Source organism: Polypterus senegalus, chromosome 12 (assembly GCF_016835505.1).
Source record: "Polypterus senegalus isolate Bchr_013 chromosome 12, ASM1683550v1, whole genome shotgun sequence".
NCBI lineage: Eukaryota > Metazoa > Chordata > Cladistia > Polypteriformes > Polypteridae > Polypterus > Polypterus senegalus.
In genome coordinates this window covers 68,802,639-68,818,815 of record NC_053165.1, presented here as the reverse complement: position 1 = coordinate 68,818,815, position 16,177 = coordinate 68,802,639, and the positions used below count along the sequence as shown (strand labels likewise).

The 16,177-nt window shown below is 42.7% G+C and overlaps 1 protein-coding gene across 1 annotated transcript in view; it reads left to right on the top strand.

Annotated features, from left to right (window-relative positions):
- Positions 1 to 16,177, top strand: part of si:dkeyp-14d3.1 (transmembrane protein 132C) — a 458,057-nt gene that overhangs the window by 152,787 nt on the left and 289,093 nt on the right. The gene's annotated exons all lie outside the window — the stretch shown is intronic.

Sequence of the window (16,177 nt, the reverse complement as noted above, 5' to 3'; positions counted from 1 at the left end):
CAAAAATCGCATTATATTGGCTTTCTGCCTACATACAGTAAGTGCTCAGGAGATAAACAAAGGAATGTTTGACTTGTTACAAAATGCAAAACCTTTTGTGAAATTTTTATATTGTAAGTCAGTGGAATTTAGAATATTTTTCTTATTAAAATTGGGAACAAATAAATGTAATTTCATTTTATGTATTTATTTTTTTTTTTACATTTGTACCTCTGAGAAACACCATACGTAAAGTTGGCCACGATTACAATAAGTAACGGTGTTTGCCACCTGCTGCCTAAATGACCGTCCTTGAGGTTGATTGATGGACGTCAGAATGGCAAGACGTCCAGGAGAGTGCAGACGTTCATATTCACATGGCATTCTGGTAAAAAAATAATTGGTATGCGTGGAATGAATAGAGCTTCGCCATCTGCACGGCCTCTCCAGACGGTTGCTTGGACAGGCTGAGGTATCAGACCTTCAACACATCTTTGCTTACTCTTTCTCTGGTGTGTAATGGGAGAGCCGATGCCAAGAGTCAAGTTAAAAGTATGTGACGCCATTTCATGAGCTGAAGACCTGAATGGACCCCTTGTCGTCATCCACAGTGGTGCCGACTGACTTGTGTGATGTTGTGTCTTCAGCTGTTGAGCCTGCAGAGACATATGACGAATTGGCTGCTTGGGAGGTAGGGGGTCTTGTTGGTTCAGTGAACGTAAACTGTAGGCAGGTGTGTCACACACTTTAGCTTTAATGTAAAAAGGCTAAAAAATAGTCTGATGACACTGGTCTACAACAAAATATTCTTTGTTTGCTACTGGGAACTTCAGAGCAGCTCTCTAAGTTTTTTTACACTGATTTCATATATGAAATCGGAATTAAGCTAGCACGTCAGATTTTTGAGATACACATCATTACCATTTTGACACTTTTGAATATCAATATAATATATCAACACGATATCTGGAGTTTGAACTGTCAAGTCAAGTCAAGTTGGGGAGCATGCACTGGTACAGCGCGTTGCCGCACCCACTACATGGCAAAACAACTTGGGATCCCGGTTGACAACCCCCCAGGCAGACACGCGGTCCAGTCCGACCCTCCAGAAATGACCCTCTATCTGCCGCTGCCAGGTGTTACATGGGTGACCTCTTGGCCTGGTCCAACCACTAACCTGCCAGCCAGATCACCCTGGGGGAAACGCGCCACATGGCCGTAGTGCCGTAACTGATGCTCCCTCACAATGCAGGTCATGTGCCTCATTCGGGACTCCATGAGCAGCACAAAGTCAAACCAGCGTTACCCAAGGATTTTCCGGAGAGACACACATGAAGGAGTCCAGTCTTCATCTCAGGTCACTGGATAGCGTCCATGTCTCGCAACCATATAGCAAGACAGTAAGCACCAGGACTCTAAAGACTTGGACCTTCGTCCTTTTGCAGAGATATTGGGAGCACCACACACCCCTTTCCAGTGACCTCATGTCCCCCCCATGCTCTCTCAATCAGTCTACTGACATCTCAGGAAGAGTCACCAGATACAAATATGTCACTGCCGAGGTCAGTAAACCTCTCAACAAGGTCGACACTCTCTCCGCAGACAGATACACACTGTTGATGGCCGTGCCCAAGAGGTCATTAAAGGCCTGGATTTTGGTTTGGACTCTGTCCCACCAAAATTGTTTGAATGTGTTTATTCTGAAAACAAACCAGAAAATGATACGAGAGACACGTTTTAGCATATTTATGTCAATTTACCTCAATGTAAAAGCGAGGTCAGTGTGCTCAAAATTGTCTGAGGCACTCGCTTTTGCACTTGTACTGCACTCTCTTTGCATAAACCAACAGTAGTCACCCATCATGCTTGGAGTAGATTTTCCCTGATATCGGTTTTACATCACCTTTGTATCTTGATGAAATCTTTCCTCATGCTCATCTCTGACATCGCTTAGATTTGGTGGAAAAAAGTCAAGATGAGAATGTAAAAAATGTGTCTTCAGTGATATTCTGGCTCCCATAAGCTAATATACTTTCAGCGTATTCTCCATAAGCTCAGCGGAATTCTCTGCTCTGTGACTGTCAAGAAAATTCTGGACAAACCGCACGAATCAGGGTGCTGCTGATTTAGTTGGCTTCAGTTTCCTTTTGAACTCATCGTCGAGCATCAGTTAATGGATTTCAGGGCCAACAAAAACACTTTCCTTAATATTGGCTTCACTTTTCTCGAGACCAAACTTATTTCTTAAATGCTGAAATGCATCACCTTTACTGTCCAGTCACCCCAGGTATGTAAGTCAGTCAGTCCGTCATTTCCCAACCTGCTATATCCTAACTACAGGGTCATGGGGGTCTGCTGGAGCCAATCCCTGTCAACACAGGGCGCAAGGTAGGAAACAAACCCCGGGCAGGGCGCCAGCTCACTGGAGGGCACCCACACACCAAGCACACACTGGGGACAATTTAGGATCACCAATCCACCTAACCTGCATGTCTTTGGACTGTGTGAGGAAACCCACGCAGACACGGGGAGAACATGCAAACTCCACGCAGGGAGGACCCGGGAAGCGAACCCGAGTCTCCTTACTGTGAGGCAGCAGCACTACCCACTGCACCACCGTGCCGCCACTGAGGTATCCATTTGTATTTTATTTTTTAAATGTTTTCTGTTGAATTCGAAAAAAACTTTTATTAGTCAGAGGAACAACCTTGAGATATTGAGATGTCAATAACTAAAATAATTCTGGTATCGGTGCAATGAAAGAGCGGACCATAGAGAGCTCCGCTAGTACCCCTGTCTTTTATTTTTAGATTTGTGCGCAGTCATCAAGTCCTTGCTCCCTGTAATTACACATATAAGGGAACGAGTTTTAAGTGGAATGGTTTCCATTTTTTGTTTGTTCTTTTTTTGAGAGTATCATTCAATAGCCAGTGTAAGATTTATGATGTACTTAAGCAGATGCACGCTCGCATCTTCTGAATAAATTTATATTTAGTTTCCAAGAAAAGGTCGTTCAATAAAATGAAATGAGTGGTCGTCCAGTAAACATTTTAATGAGCCTCCTGGCCTATTCCGATGCTTAGAACACAAAGAAAATACTTTTTTAATTTCCAAGTCTTCCATTTTGAGGTGTACTTTCTGTATCTATTTAGATTTTAAGCGTTTTATACAAATATAATCCTACGTTCATATGTTGACTAATTGAAAATACCCGCTTAACTGCTGGCTTATGTCTTGCCACTGAGATACAAATTGAAAAGCTGGCTTAGCGGTGGATGAGCTTTGGGTCCCCTTCTCCAAGAAGTCCAGAGAGCAGTGATTTCAAAAGGTGGGCAGAGGTTTTTTTTTCACATTTGCGTTCTTAGTCCATGAATAAGACGAGAGAAGATACTGGGATGCTGGCAAAGACAAGACTTTGATGGTTTTACTGGGCAAAGCTTTGCTTGCCTCCTTTCCTAATCAGCCTGCATAGCTCTGCTGACTCCCACCAGGTGACATAATGCAGCTATGTCATTAGATTTCAATAAAGACTTCATCGTGGGCACATTTATTATTATTTTAAGGTGAACTCAGACAGTGTTGGTTCTTTCCTGGCAGAATCTGAGATCCTGTGTGGAATGCAAATGCTGGTCACTTTGCAGCAAAAGTCTCAGCCATTCGAGCAATGAAGAGAGTCTTAGTTAGTCTTAAGGCATTCAAAGACATGCAGGTAAGGTGGATTGGCATTGCCAAAATGGCACTAGTGTGTGTGGATATTCACCCTGTGACGGGCTGGAATCCTGTCCAGGTGGTGTTCCCACCTTGCGCCCAGTGCTTCCTGGGATAGCCTCCAGCTGCCCCGTGACCCTTCCCTAGATAAGAGGTTTAAGTAGATGGATGGAAGGACTGTAAAAGCTTTTGACAGAAAATAGAGAGGAGTTTATAATTGTTGTTACACTTTTATTTAACAATATGGTACAAGGTCGGGGTGGTGCGGTGGTTATCACTGCTGCTGCCTCACAGTTAGGAGACCCAGGTTCTCCCTGTGTGGAGTTTGCATGTTCTCCCCGTGTCTACATGGGTTTCCTCACACAGTCCAAAGACATGCAGGTTAGGTGCATTAGCGATCCTAAATTGTCCCTAGTGTGTGCTTGGTGTGTGTGTGTGTGTGTGTGCGCCCTACATAGGGCTGGCGCCCTGCCTGGGGTTTGTTTCCTGCCTTGCGCCCTGTGCTGGCTGGGATTGGCTCCAGCAGACCAGCGTGACCCTGTAGTTAGGATATAGCAGGTTGGATAATGGATGGTAGAAAGTCAATGCTAATTTGATGGACTTGGACAGAACAACCACCTACCTGCTGCATTGTTGTTCACAGGCTGTAAATGTGTGTCATTTAATGGTGACTTGGCCTCCCCTTGGAACACAAGCAACAATCCTCATGGCTAATCGAGCCCTAGGAAAACCTCCATTAATGTGAGCCACACTTGAGGTTTTTAAAAGCATGTAACATCATTTATATCCAATCCAGTTTGTACTTACATTTGCCGTACTGTTGTGTATAAATGTTTAACATTTACGTATTTGTGATAACACCTTTGGCAAATACTGTAATATTCTCCAAAAATACAAAAAACTCAATTTTGCTTGGCTGAAAACTCTTTCTCATATTTACAACTTCTCAACAGTAAATATGTTCCAGAGGTCAATCAGCATCCTAAGACAGAGAGCCACCTGGTAGTCTATGCAAGATGAACTGATTATTATCCAGTGTCACAAAAGCAGACCACAGACATAAAAAGATTTGTAATGTGCCTTGGCTACAGATGGGTTTAAATTGATCGAGATGATCACAGAGTCCAAAACAGAACCGAATATAATAGAAAAAGATGGCAGCTTTAAAGCCCGGGCTGGAAGTGACGTCATCAACTGGCGCCGGAAAAAAATGGAAGTGATGTCTTTTATCCCGGAAGTGACGGCCAATAAAAAACAGAAGTGAAGTCAGCACTGGTCCCAGGAACTGGTGAGATTTCCCGTGGATGGGTCTGCAGAAGATTGACAAAGAGAGAGAGAGAGTGCAGCTCGCCACCCCCTGGTCTGGCATGGTAGTACTATTCTTAAGGCCTTTCAGATGTCGCATGTGTGTGACACCTGTTTGTATATTATTTTTTTGCCAACACTCAGTTTATATTTTGGGCATATTATCAATAATACTTTTTCTCCATTCTATTCTGGTACTCTCTTAAGTTGCCAAGCATTAGAGATGGAAAAGAAAGAGGGAAGGGGTGAACTACAATAGTAGTCAACCCCAATAGTGGCAAAGCAGGTAAGAATAAACATACGAGGGCTACACATGGAATTTGGGGCGTTATGTTCAGGTCAAAGTAGGGCACCATCTTCCTCGACAAAATACACACAAACACACGGCTGCATATACAGGTGCCTTTTTTGGAGCAGTGCCCTCTGCTGGCGGCAGTGGCTCCTTTACAGTCGTCTCTTTGCTTGTCAGGATTCCACGTGCACATTTTTTCACTCTTTCTCTTTACATTCTGCATTGGGCATCCACAGAATTCAGTGCAAGTTCTAATGGTCTCCTGTCACACAGGTTCAAAAGGACTAGAGGAATATTTATTTCTCGTTTGGGTTTCATATTCTGCTTTTTTTCCTTTGTGCTTTCCTTGATTCATTCAGGGAGCCAAGTCAGATTTATCATCTACTCCATTACGGTTAGAAGCCAGCTCGAAGGAAGGCTGGCTTAATAACATCTGTTGCTTTATTCGCGGAACAAGGCAAACATGTTGCGAGTTTCAATTTATAATGGGGCAAACATATTTCTCTTACTGTCTCTTTAAATCTAATTGAAAAATGTTTTTGTTTGACAAGTCACATGGCCATTTTGTGAAGTGCTCCAAAAACGCAGTAAAGTGTATTGCGTGTTATGTGAGTTGGGAACCGAGCCTGTGACAGTTTATCAAATGTGACAATTCATCACGGCAAAACTGGAAATGAAACTCGCTGATAGCACTGAAGCTCTTTTTTTTTTCTTTCAAGAGGAAAGAATGATTTGCTGTACCTTCCCAAGTCTCCCGGTAAAGCCTTTTCTGTACTGTGCAGAATTGATGACTTTTATTAGAGTTTAATTGACACGAGTATAATAAGAAAAGGTGGAAGATTTATTTTAAAAATCGTCATATGAATGTCAAATGAGGCCATTAACATATTTATCCGTTTATTGGGAACGAAGCATTCTTCTCTATGTGGGCTCCAATTCCAAACCAGTGTCCACCCACAAAGTGACAAGTGGCTCTGGAGCTGAAGAGAAGGAATGCTTGTTTTCTTTCATTTTCTTTTCCCTGTTCTTGGTATTTCGTGATCTCCATTAGACTCAAGTTGGCAACTTAGAAATGACTTGTGGGGCTTTCTGAGTATTTCTGATTGGTTAAGATTGCTGACCTGTAAGGCACGAGCTCTGGGGCTCAGTCCACACCACGTGAGGACGTGACTTTGTCTGCCAGAGCTGATGCTGTATAGCCATAGAAATAGTTAACGTTATGCTGGCATGGTCTTTACATGTGGAACAGAGCTTTATAAAAGCCTCCGAGAGCTCCGTAACCAGCTCGTCCTTACATTGTTCAAAAGATGTGGAAACGCTGTACTTGAATATCTAAGGTAAATAAGCTAAATTAAATAACGCAAGGTGTCAATGCAGCAGAGTTCAAGATGTGGTCCCAACCTGTTCTCCCACAATCTAAAGGCGTAGGTGTCAGCTTCACAGTGACAGTCACACTGGTTTAAGTAAATGTCATCATGGCCGGGTGTGACAAAAGACTGCCTTATGAGAAATCCCAACAAACAGAGAAGCCTTTCCTTTTATACAACAGGATCCTCAAGTCCTTTTCTGTTCTTAGTGTTACAAAGAAGGGGGTCACATTTGACGGGGCTATTTTTCTAAATGTGACCAGTGTCTCATTTGGAATATGCCAGTCCCGGTGCAACAGTAGCCGAGTGCACGTGACATTAGTTAGTATTCCTAGATCAATTGCACCATGGAGGGGCTCGCACAATGGGGGGCTTGGCACACATTTTTCTGAAGTCGGAGGTGAGTAGGTTGTGAGCTGTCATTGACTACCATGCTTTGAAACTTCAGACATTTATGTCCCTGCTAACAATATTAAGATTTCACTCCAATTATTAGGATTATTCTCCACTGACCAAATCGGCATGAAATCTATAGCATTGAATTAGCCTAAGGGTGGGTGTCGAGGAGCTACATTCAGGGGAATCTGGCTTCCTGCTCAGCTGTTGGTGGAAAAACTGAATCAGAACATCTGGATTTGAATTTACTCATTTTTTTCTCGTCTTCCATCCTTTTATGATTTGCCAAGAACAGAGGTGTTCTATCAAATTACCACATGTCTGGTGATAGGTGTCCATGTCTGAACAATAAACTGTGGGACTTGACTTACAAAGGCCATGGAATATCAGCTCTTGATGATAATCTTATGAAGTTTGTGTGTCTGTTTGTATTACATTACCAAATCCAACAAAAACAGTTGAACCCTATCATAGCGGCACCACTGGTGTGCCGAACAAGTGACTTGTCAGTAAGGCATTACTACACAACTATAGGGTGGTCCATATCTAATTATGTAATTTTCATTACGCTGTAACTTATTAAGTTTATAATATAGAAAATCACCCAAAAAATCCTGGACCATCGAAGTGTGCGAACTGACGATATGAAGAATCGTCTTTGCGCCGAACTGGAATCATCCCCGCATAAATCAAAGTCATCCAGACAATCTGCATCTGCATAATTAGATCTGGACCACCCTGTAGGACTAAGGGACAAAGAGGAGTTTTGTATATAGACAGGGTGAGTCCAACTTATGTTAACACTAATGGATTCTTTTTATCGGGTCGATGGATGGGTTGTGGTGGACCATTGCCATGGCCTCCTCCACACTCCCCTCATTTGACACCCTGTGATTTCTGGTTATGGGGTATTATGGTGAAGGAGTGCGTGTATAGCAGGAAAGTTCATGATATCAATGACCTGAAGGACAGAATACAGACTGTTGTATCATCTATTCCCTTGAAATGTGTGTCTGGGCTTTAAATGGTACTGTTACTCATTTGTTTTTGTGTGTTGAACGTAATGGCAAACAGGTTGAGACATTCCTGTAAGTCATCTTGCTCATATGAAGTATGTTTTGTGAATAAATTGTTTCCACCAATTAAATGTTAACATAATTTTGACTCACCCTGTATATTTTAAAATAGGAGGCATGATAAAGTTTTGTGGTATCTCGAAGGATACCTCGTATAGTTGGTGAGGAAAAAAAACAACAATCAAACAATAGATGTATTCAAAATGTCAGCAGTGCCCCTTAAGAAGAATCCAGGCCAGAAGGGTGGGGCCATGACCCTGTGACCCGGAAGTGACATTACTGGGACTGACAGTCGTCTAATCTGTAGAAGAGAAGGAAGGAGAGAAGCATTAGATAACGGCGCCAGCCCTCGACTCGGAGTGGAGCTATCATTAGACAAGCCTTCAAGTTGTCTCCCAAGCACATGTGTGTGACCATATATAGATGGAGATCGTTAGCATTGAATTAAATCTGGCTTTATTTGGAAAAAGCATACAACCGAGTCCCTGAGTGTTACGGGTGGTGCTGCTGGAATGTGGGGTAACAGGGCAGCTCTTGCCTGCTATTAATTCCTTTTGTGAGTGCCGCGAAAGCTGTGCCCAAAGTCAAATTCGTTCACTGTGGGTGTCGGACTCCATCAAGGTTGTATCAAAAGAGGATACAGTGGAACCTCGGGTCACAATCGTAATTCATTCCAAAACTCTGGTCGCAACCGGATTTGGTCGTGACCCGAAGTAATTTCCCCCATAGGATTGTATGTAAATACAATTGATCTGTTCCAGACCCTGTACGAGCTGTATGTAAATATATATATATTTTTTTAAGATTTTTAAGCCCAAAAATAGTTAATTATATCATAGAATGCACAGCGTAATAGTAAACTAAATGTAAAAACATTGAATAACACAGAGAAAACTAACCTTGCAGTCTCTTTAAAAACAAGTCCGATGCATTCTTTAACTGCCTTCTCGCACTCACTCTCTCTCTCTCACTCTTGTTTGCTCATGCTCTCGCTCACTCTCTGCACAGGGAATTCACAGGGAGAGACTGAACACGTGTGGAAATCATTGGCACGTGCAAAGCGGAAGGGAAGAATGTTCGTCATCTGAGTGTGTGGTCATGAACAGATACAAAAGTTTGGCGAACTTTTTGGTCGTAACCCGATTTGTACGTGGTCCGAGATGTTCATGACCCGATGTTCCACTGTATCAAGGATATAATGTTCTCCAGTTGGGGCGGCTAGGAGTCAGCACGGTTGATCTATACAGATGATGACGTCCCCTTCGCTTCCTCTGACTGTGAAAGTCAAAACACTCACGCGAACAATATGCTGCCGAGCGTGAAGCGGCTGGGATGAGGATCAGCACCTCCAAGTCTGCGATCATGGTCCAATCTTGGAAAAGAGTCGGGGGAAACGGTTCCCATAAGCCGGAGGAGTTTGGTTATCTATCAATGTGTGCATGTGTGCCATTTTGGAGGACAGGTGCGTTCACATTAAATTCAGTTATTTGTACTTAAGAATGTGAACTGTCAAAGTAGTGTCACACACGTGTACATGGGAGGCAGCTAAAGGGTAATTTCACGACAGACCAGGAGGTGGTGGAGTGTACTGATCCTTTCTCTCTGTCCACTGCAGACCGATTATGGGAAATTCTGCCTGGGTCCAGTGACCTCACTTCCGGTTCCAGCCCTGATGACCTCACTTCCTCTGCTCTCCCTTAAAGCCGCCATCTTTACCTCCTTAAGTCAGTTCTGTTTTGGACTCGTATCTGTACACAACTGTTTCGTAGCCAGGAAAAATTATACGGGTGGCTGCCCCAAAGCTTTTTTTGATTCTATTGTCTCATCTTTGACAGTAGGCAAATTTGATCTGAGCAACGAGGTCTGCAATGCGGACGTAGCACTGAGTATTGACAGAATAGTTCATTTTTTTTATTTTTTAATAAATATGCAAAAAATTCTGTTTTCACTTTGTCGTTCGGGTGTATCGATTGTTCGTTGAATGGGTGCGGTGGAAACTTAATGAAATGATTATAGCACAAGGCTGCAGCATGACAAAATGTGGAAAAAAGTGAAGGGGGTCTGCATGTGATCTGAAGGGAAATTTTTAACTCGAAGGTCCGACCAACATGCAACATGTCGCCACTCCATGGCACCATAATACACAAGAACCTATTAAGAGGCAGGACTTCATTTTATTTGCGAGAAAAGACCAATCAGCTTTCCTTCTGTCCTCCTTTCCCCCAGGTCTCCACCACTTGTTCAGAGTTGCCCTTAGTGAATGTAGCTGTAATTACTGGGATGTGTGCCACTGTAGGTACAGCCAATGCGCCAAGTCAGCTCAATGATGGATTAATGGATTCCGAGGTCCATGTGAAGTGTCTGGTGCTGGATACGGTATCACTAGAGTTATATAGCATGTTTCAGTTGTGAAGAAATTTCAGATTACTTCATCCTAAAGAAATCTGTTGACTTCCACGGGCATCTCCAGTAGTTCAAGCCGAAAAGCTTAACCGGCCAGTGTTTGAGTTTGTAGTAGTGAGGTGGAAATTAGGAGGGAGTGTCTTTCACACCCATTTGTGCCAGTGGATTAGGTGTTCGGCTTTGGCAAAGCGCTATTAAAAGCCCCTCCGAGAGAGCGGCTGGTATAAAATTAGCCCTGTGCCAATCAGCTTCCTGGTAAATCTCCACAAAGTAAGGAAGTTTTTTCTATTTGAAATGGCTTCAGGTGTGCATTATGCAGTGGTAAGCTACTGTAATGCACTTAGGAGCACTTGGGTTAGACTTGTATTAGAAGCGTGCGCTCCAGAGCCCCATTGTCTCCAAGTGTCAGATCTTTAAAGCAGTCACTCTCTTGGGGAGAGCAAAAAAAAAAAGAAAACCACCCATAAGGAGATTTGATTAAGGGCTAACTGGAAGGGAAAGTGCTACTAAATGGATGCTCCCCAAGAGTGAATTCTAAAGTGATTATCTGCCCAGGAGATCGGCGGCGGCAGCAGCGCTATGCCACCAAACAGGCACTAGATGTGAGGTGCCGAGGCGTTTAGATTTGAAAAGCAAGGTGGTGTGCAGCAATTTCTGTAGCTAAATGCACTTTGCAAGACGTTAGAAGTGTTTTTTTTTTTTTCTTTCTTTTCTGCAGGAAACTTGAGGTTTGGCCTCGTTTTCTCTGCGTGGCTCTTTCTTTCTTTCATTCATTTTTTTTTCTTAGCTTGCTTGGGCCAAATTGCGTTACTTGGGTCCTCGAGGAAATCATGAAGGTGACCTTTGTGCTCTCGTTTGTGCCAAAGAATCCGAGCGTTCAATTCAGCGGCGTTTAAAGGTGATACGTAACATGTTCTTTCAAGTGAGCAGCTTTAATTGCCAGAGTTCACACACCATGCTGCCAGGTCCTTGCCAAATGTAATGTGAACTACATACAGTCGAGTGCGGCTTTCTAGGGTGTGCCACTGGAACCTGGGGGATTAACAGCCTGTGAGCAAGCTTAGTGACTTTAATGAGAAAAGAGCAACGCAAATGAACATGGAGTTACATACATTAGGCTGCTTCGTGGCCCACTGTAGAGTGCAGTGAGGAGACCGGGGGGGTTTGTGTGGGTCCAAAGACATGCAGGTTAGGTGAATTGGCCCATTGTGTGTGTATGCCAGGTGATGGACTGGCACCCTGTTCAGGGCTTGTTCCTGCCCTGTGCCCTATGCCAGCTGGAACAGGCTCCATCCTCCTCACGGTCCAGGATTACAAAAAACAACATGACATCCCTCGATGTGCACTCTCGTCAAAGCAACACTCCTCCATTAAGGTCTTATGTTAATGGTTTGTTTTCTACCTTATCCTTTCTTATCCTTTTGTAATTATGTTTTTTTATATTTTGACACTGCAGGGACTGCACCTAATTTTGTTGTATTTGTTACAATCACAATAAAGATATTCTGATGGCACAGCGCAGACCTTGAAACGAGGCAGTCGTCATCACTCGCGTCACTTTTTCCCTGCTCTCTGCCATGCCGTTCATGTGCACAGCTTTTCTTTCTTTGAAGGTGGCGGAGGGCAGAAGGTGAATTCAGTGTCCTTTGAGCCTCGTCAATTATCTGTCACTTTTATCCGTGACAGACCCAAGCCACGTGGAGGGTCAGCTTTGCTCTGCCGCCACCTTCCACCTGGATGATGGCAGTTGCTTGTTTTTTTTGTTTGTTGACCTTATGGGTTTTTCTTGCTAGCTTTTATGTTGTAGCCGTGGCCACCGTGTCTCTCTTCATTTTTTTTTTTTTCCGTTTTTTGATGTGCAAATAATATGGCAAAGACCACTTGCTGTCAAGACTTGTGTTTCTGGAGGGCAGCAGTCCCCTTTATGTTTCTCCTCCTCAGGTCTAACCTCGCGTTACTTAATTGGTGAAGCCCCCCCATTTATGAATTAAGCATGCTGAAGTGTTAATAAAATGGAAGGGCTTGGTGTGACAGTCGTGCAGGCAGAGTCCGTGCCATGCTGGTGACACTTACCGGAGGGTCTTCTGACTGCTTTAAAGAGGGGTTCACCTCCTAACCTTATCAAAGTGCAGTGATGCAAATGATGAAATCCCCCATTACTAATGCCCATACAAATATCTGGAAAGTCCCATCCATCTTTCTGCAGTTTAAATGTACCTTTCCCCCATTTTAAAGAGAAAAATAATTGAACTTATTGATCTTGGTAAGATGTATGTGGCTATCATTGCAAAACAAAAGAAGAAGGATGCACCGGGCTCTGTTGGGTGACCTGCATGATAGATAGATAAATAAAGTCTGACAAATTTGCATGGGCCCATCACACTTTGCTTGGTGCTGCACAATTGCTGTAAGGAATATTTTTACTGAAGCATCCTAGAAGCCTCTCGCGTCTCCCCTGCCTAAATGGCTTCATTAGTTGCTCCACTGAAGAGATAATGGGGAGACTTAGGCTTAAAGCCCCCTGCACCACTCAGCCCAAAGGGCAGCAAGCGTTCTTTAATGGTTGTGATTGGATCCGGCAGTTGCGGGTTTGATCCAATCAATGCCGACTGCTTTGATGTCTTTACGGCAGGTCGTACTCTCCAGGTCTAGAGGGGGGTGGCCCTGCTTTTCATTTTCCATTTGTTGGTTTCCAGTTCGGTGGTCAGGTAGTCTGAGGATGTGGTCTGCCAGGTCCTTTCCGTGGCATCCAGTTTGGGCAGGCTACACGGACTGAGTGCTTTGTCATTGGTGATGGTGAGGCACCGTTGGCAGAAAACATATGCTCTTTGACGTCTTCCAGTTCTCACAGGCGTATAAAGCTGTTGTAAAGTTGCAACTTTATATTTACGGTGATACCTTGGAATCCGAACTTAATCCATTCCAGAACCCCATTCGAGTTCCAAATCGTTTGAGTTCCAAGACAGTTTTTCCCCTTTAAAATAATAGAAACTGGATTAGTCCGTTCCTGGGTCCCACGAACTTGAATTTGCAAAATGATTTTAACAGTAAAAACACTTAATTTTAAGGTAAAATATTAACAAATAATAATAATATTCAAATAAAAATGTAAATTAATAAAATATAAAAACATGTACTTAGCTTAAAAAGCGATAAGATCTTTCTTAACTTCAATTGTAGCTCTAACAGCTTTCCTCTTACTCTTATTTTCCTCACCACGCTTTTTAGGACTGATGGCAAATACACTAAGTAGTTGTTATATAAAAAATAACACAAAACAGGCACAGAAGCATTAAAATTAGCAGCGAAAATAGCGATGAAAGTCACACGAGATGCTTTCACTATAGCTTCCGACAACAAACTGAATGACAAAGCGTATGGGTTGCCCGAGCACTGGGAAACATACGCACAAACACTCACGAACAACGTGCTGGGCGTTCGGAATACGGGGCAAAAGTTGGTTGAATTTTTCGTTCTGATTCCAAGTTGTTCAAGTCCAGGGCCATTCAGAGTCCAGGGGCAATACGGTATTTATTTTTTGTATTATTATTTTTATTGATTTTATTTGAAGAAAAAAATTCCATACAGTCAATTCTAACTTATACAATGAAAATATAACACTACATACCATCAAGTCAAACTCAGCACAATCAGAATTCAACCTCCACCCGAGAGAAAGAGAGGAGAGCCAACAGCAAGAGCAAATCTTTAGAAACAACAAAGAAGGGAGAATGTCTTTTTCTCCAGTATTAGTGCCTATTCTAAAGTGTTATTATTTAGATCCTGCCGTATTTAAAAAGAAAAGTTTTGAACAGATCAGAACAGAAGTGACAGTTTGATTTTTTTCCAATCTCAAATAGTATAAAACATCAGTAGATTCCAAATATTGTTTTTACAGAAGTTCTGTAATAAAAGTGAAACTAATGAAATGGCAACAATTCAAAGAAAAAAAAAAATCTTAAAAGTGTGTATCCGGAAAAACAAACACGGGGGTTGGGGAGTGAAGCGAGCAGGGGGTGAAGCCCCCTAGTCTTCCAAAAAAACATCAAGTCGAGTTTTGAAAGTCCCTAAAGTCCTCCTGCCTACCACACTATTTGGTCGCTTATTCCCAGTGTCTATCGTTATTTATGTAAAGAAAAACTTCCTAATGTTTTTGCGAAATTTACCTTAACTAGTTTACAACTGTATCCCTGTGTTAAGGCATGCAGGTTAGGTGCATTGGCATTTCTAAATTGTCCCTAGTGTGTGCTTGGTGTGTGTGCCCTGTGGTGGGCTGGCGCCCTGCCTGGGATTTGTTCCTGCCTTGCACCCTGTACTGCCTGGGTTTGGCTCCAGCAGACCCCCGTGACCCTGTAGTTAGGATATAGCAGGTTGGACAATGACTGACTGACTGACTGAACTGAGGGGTAGGGTAACTTGTCTTCGGTTTCATAACCAGGGCTTTCAATTTCAGTCTGTCACACTACCATGATAAATGTACGCCGAGAAAGGCAAGTCAAAACGCACCAGTGAAGATATTTTAGCAAGGAGACCTAAACTGGGCTAAAGGGAAGTCCACAGAGACCTGAACACTAGAAACCAAAACAGTCATGTTAAATCAAAAAGCCCTTGTCAGAAGTTCTTTCTTAAATCAAAACCAGGACCAAATCGCTCTGAACCATTATGTGCTCTTGAGCAGGACTGTCGCCATGTCCTTCACTTGCTTTGACACACAGTTCAGATGGTAGTCTGTGTTGTGTGCTGTCCTGTTTTTATAATGATGGCATTATAAGGTCACAGGTTGTCTCAGCGCCCCTTCATTTGTAACACTTAGTGTTAGTATCAACAGGGTGATGGCACACGCCCCGTAATGAACTGTAGAACCCGTCTATAAGTAAGAAAAAAAAAATGTACCTGTTCAGTGGCACAACAGAGATAAGCGGGAAACAACAAAATATATAAGATGTTGAGCATGGGAAAGGCACTATATAGATAAAATGTAGTATGATTATTATATGTTCAAGATAAAAGGATATAGAAAAGTAATGCATAAAATGGTGACAAACAATGACAGCACGATCATGTAACAAAAGCAATAAAATTAATAACAAATAACAATAATAATAATAATAATATATGCAGTACCAGAGGTAGCCCGCAATGGTTCTGGAGGTCTTTAGTGGCTGAAGGTTTTTGAAAATTAGAAGCCAGGCCTAGCAGGTAATGAAACTTAATAGTTAATTAATTATACAGCTTGTCTTGTTCATTTTTCTAAGACAAATCTTTAGCACATAGTAGATTTGTCATTTCTGAGAGTATTATCCGTTCGTTTTTTGATCCGGAACAGATTTGTACCTCTTGGCCCTTCCCTTCTCTCTCATTTATTCCAAAACATTGTATTAACAAAGATACTTAACTTCATTATGCAAATACAGAGTGTGACCACCAGGGGGTGTTGTAGCACCCTAAAGCCCAGACACAAGCCCCGTTATAATAAAAGGATAATTTTTACAAAATACCTTTGACAAAGGCTTCAAAAACAATACTTCGAAATGTTTCCTCTCCTCCACACCTCCCAGGTGAGTTTTGTTCTCCTTCCGCCTGACTCCATTTTGTGGATGGGTTTGAGTGGTCTCTTTTATCTTGGACTTGGGAGTACTGCCGGTGCTGGG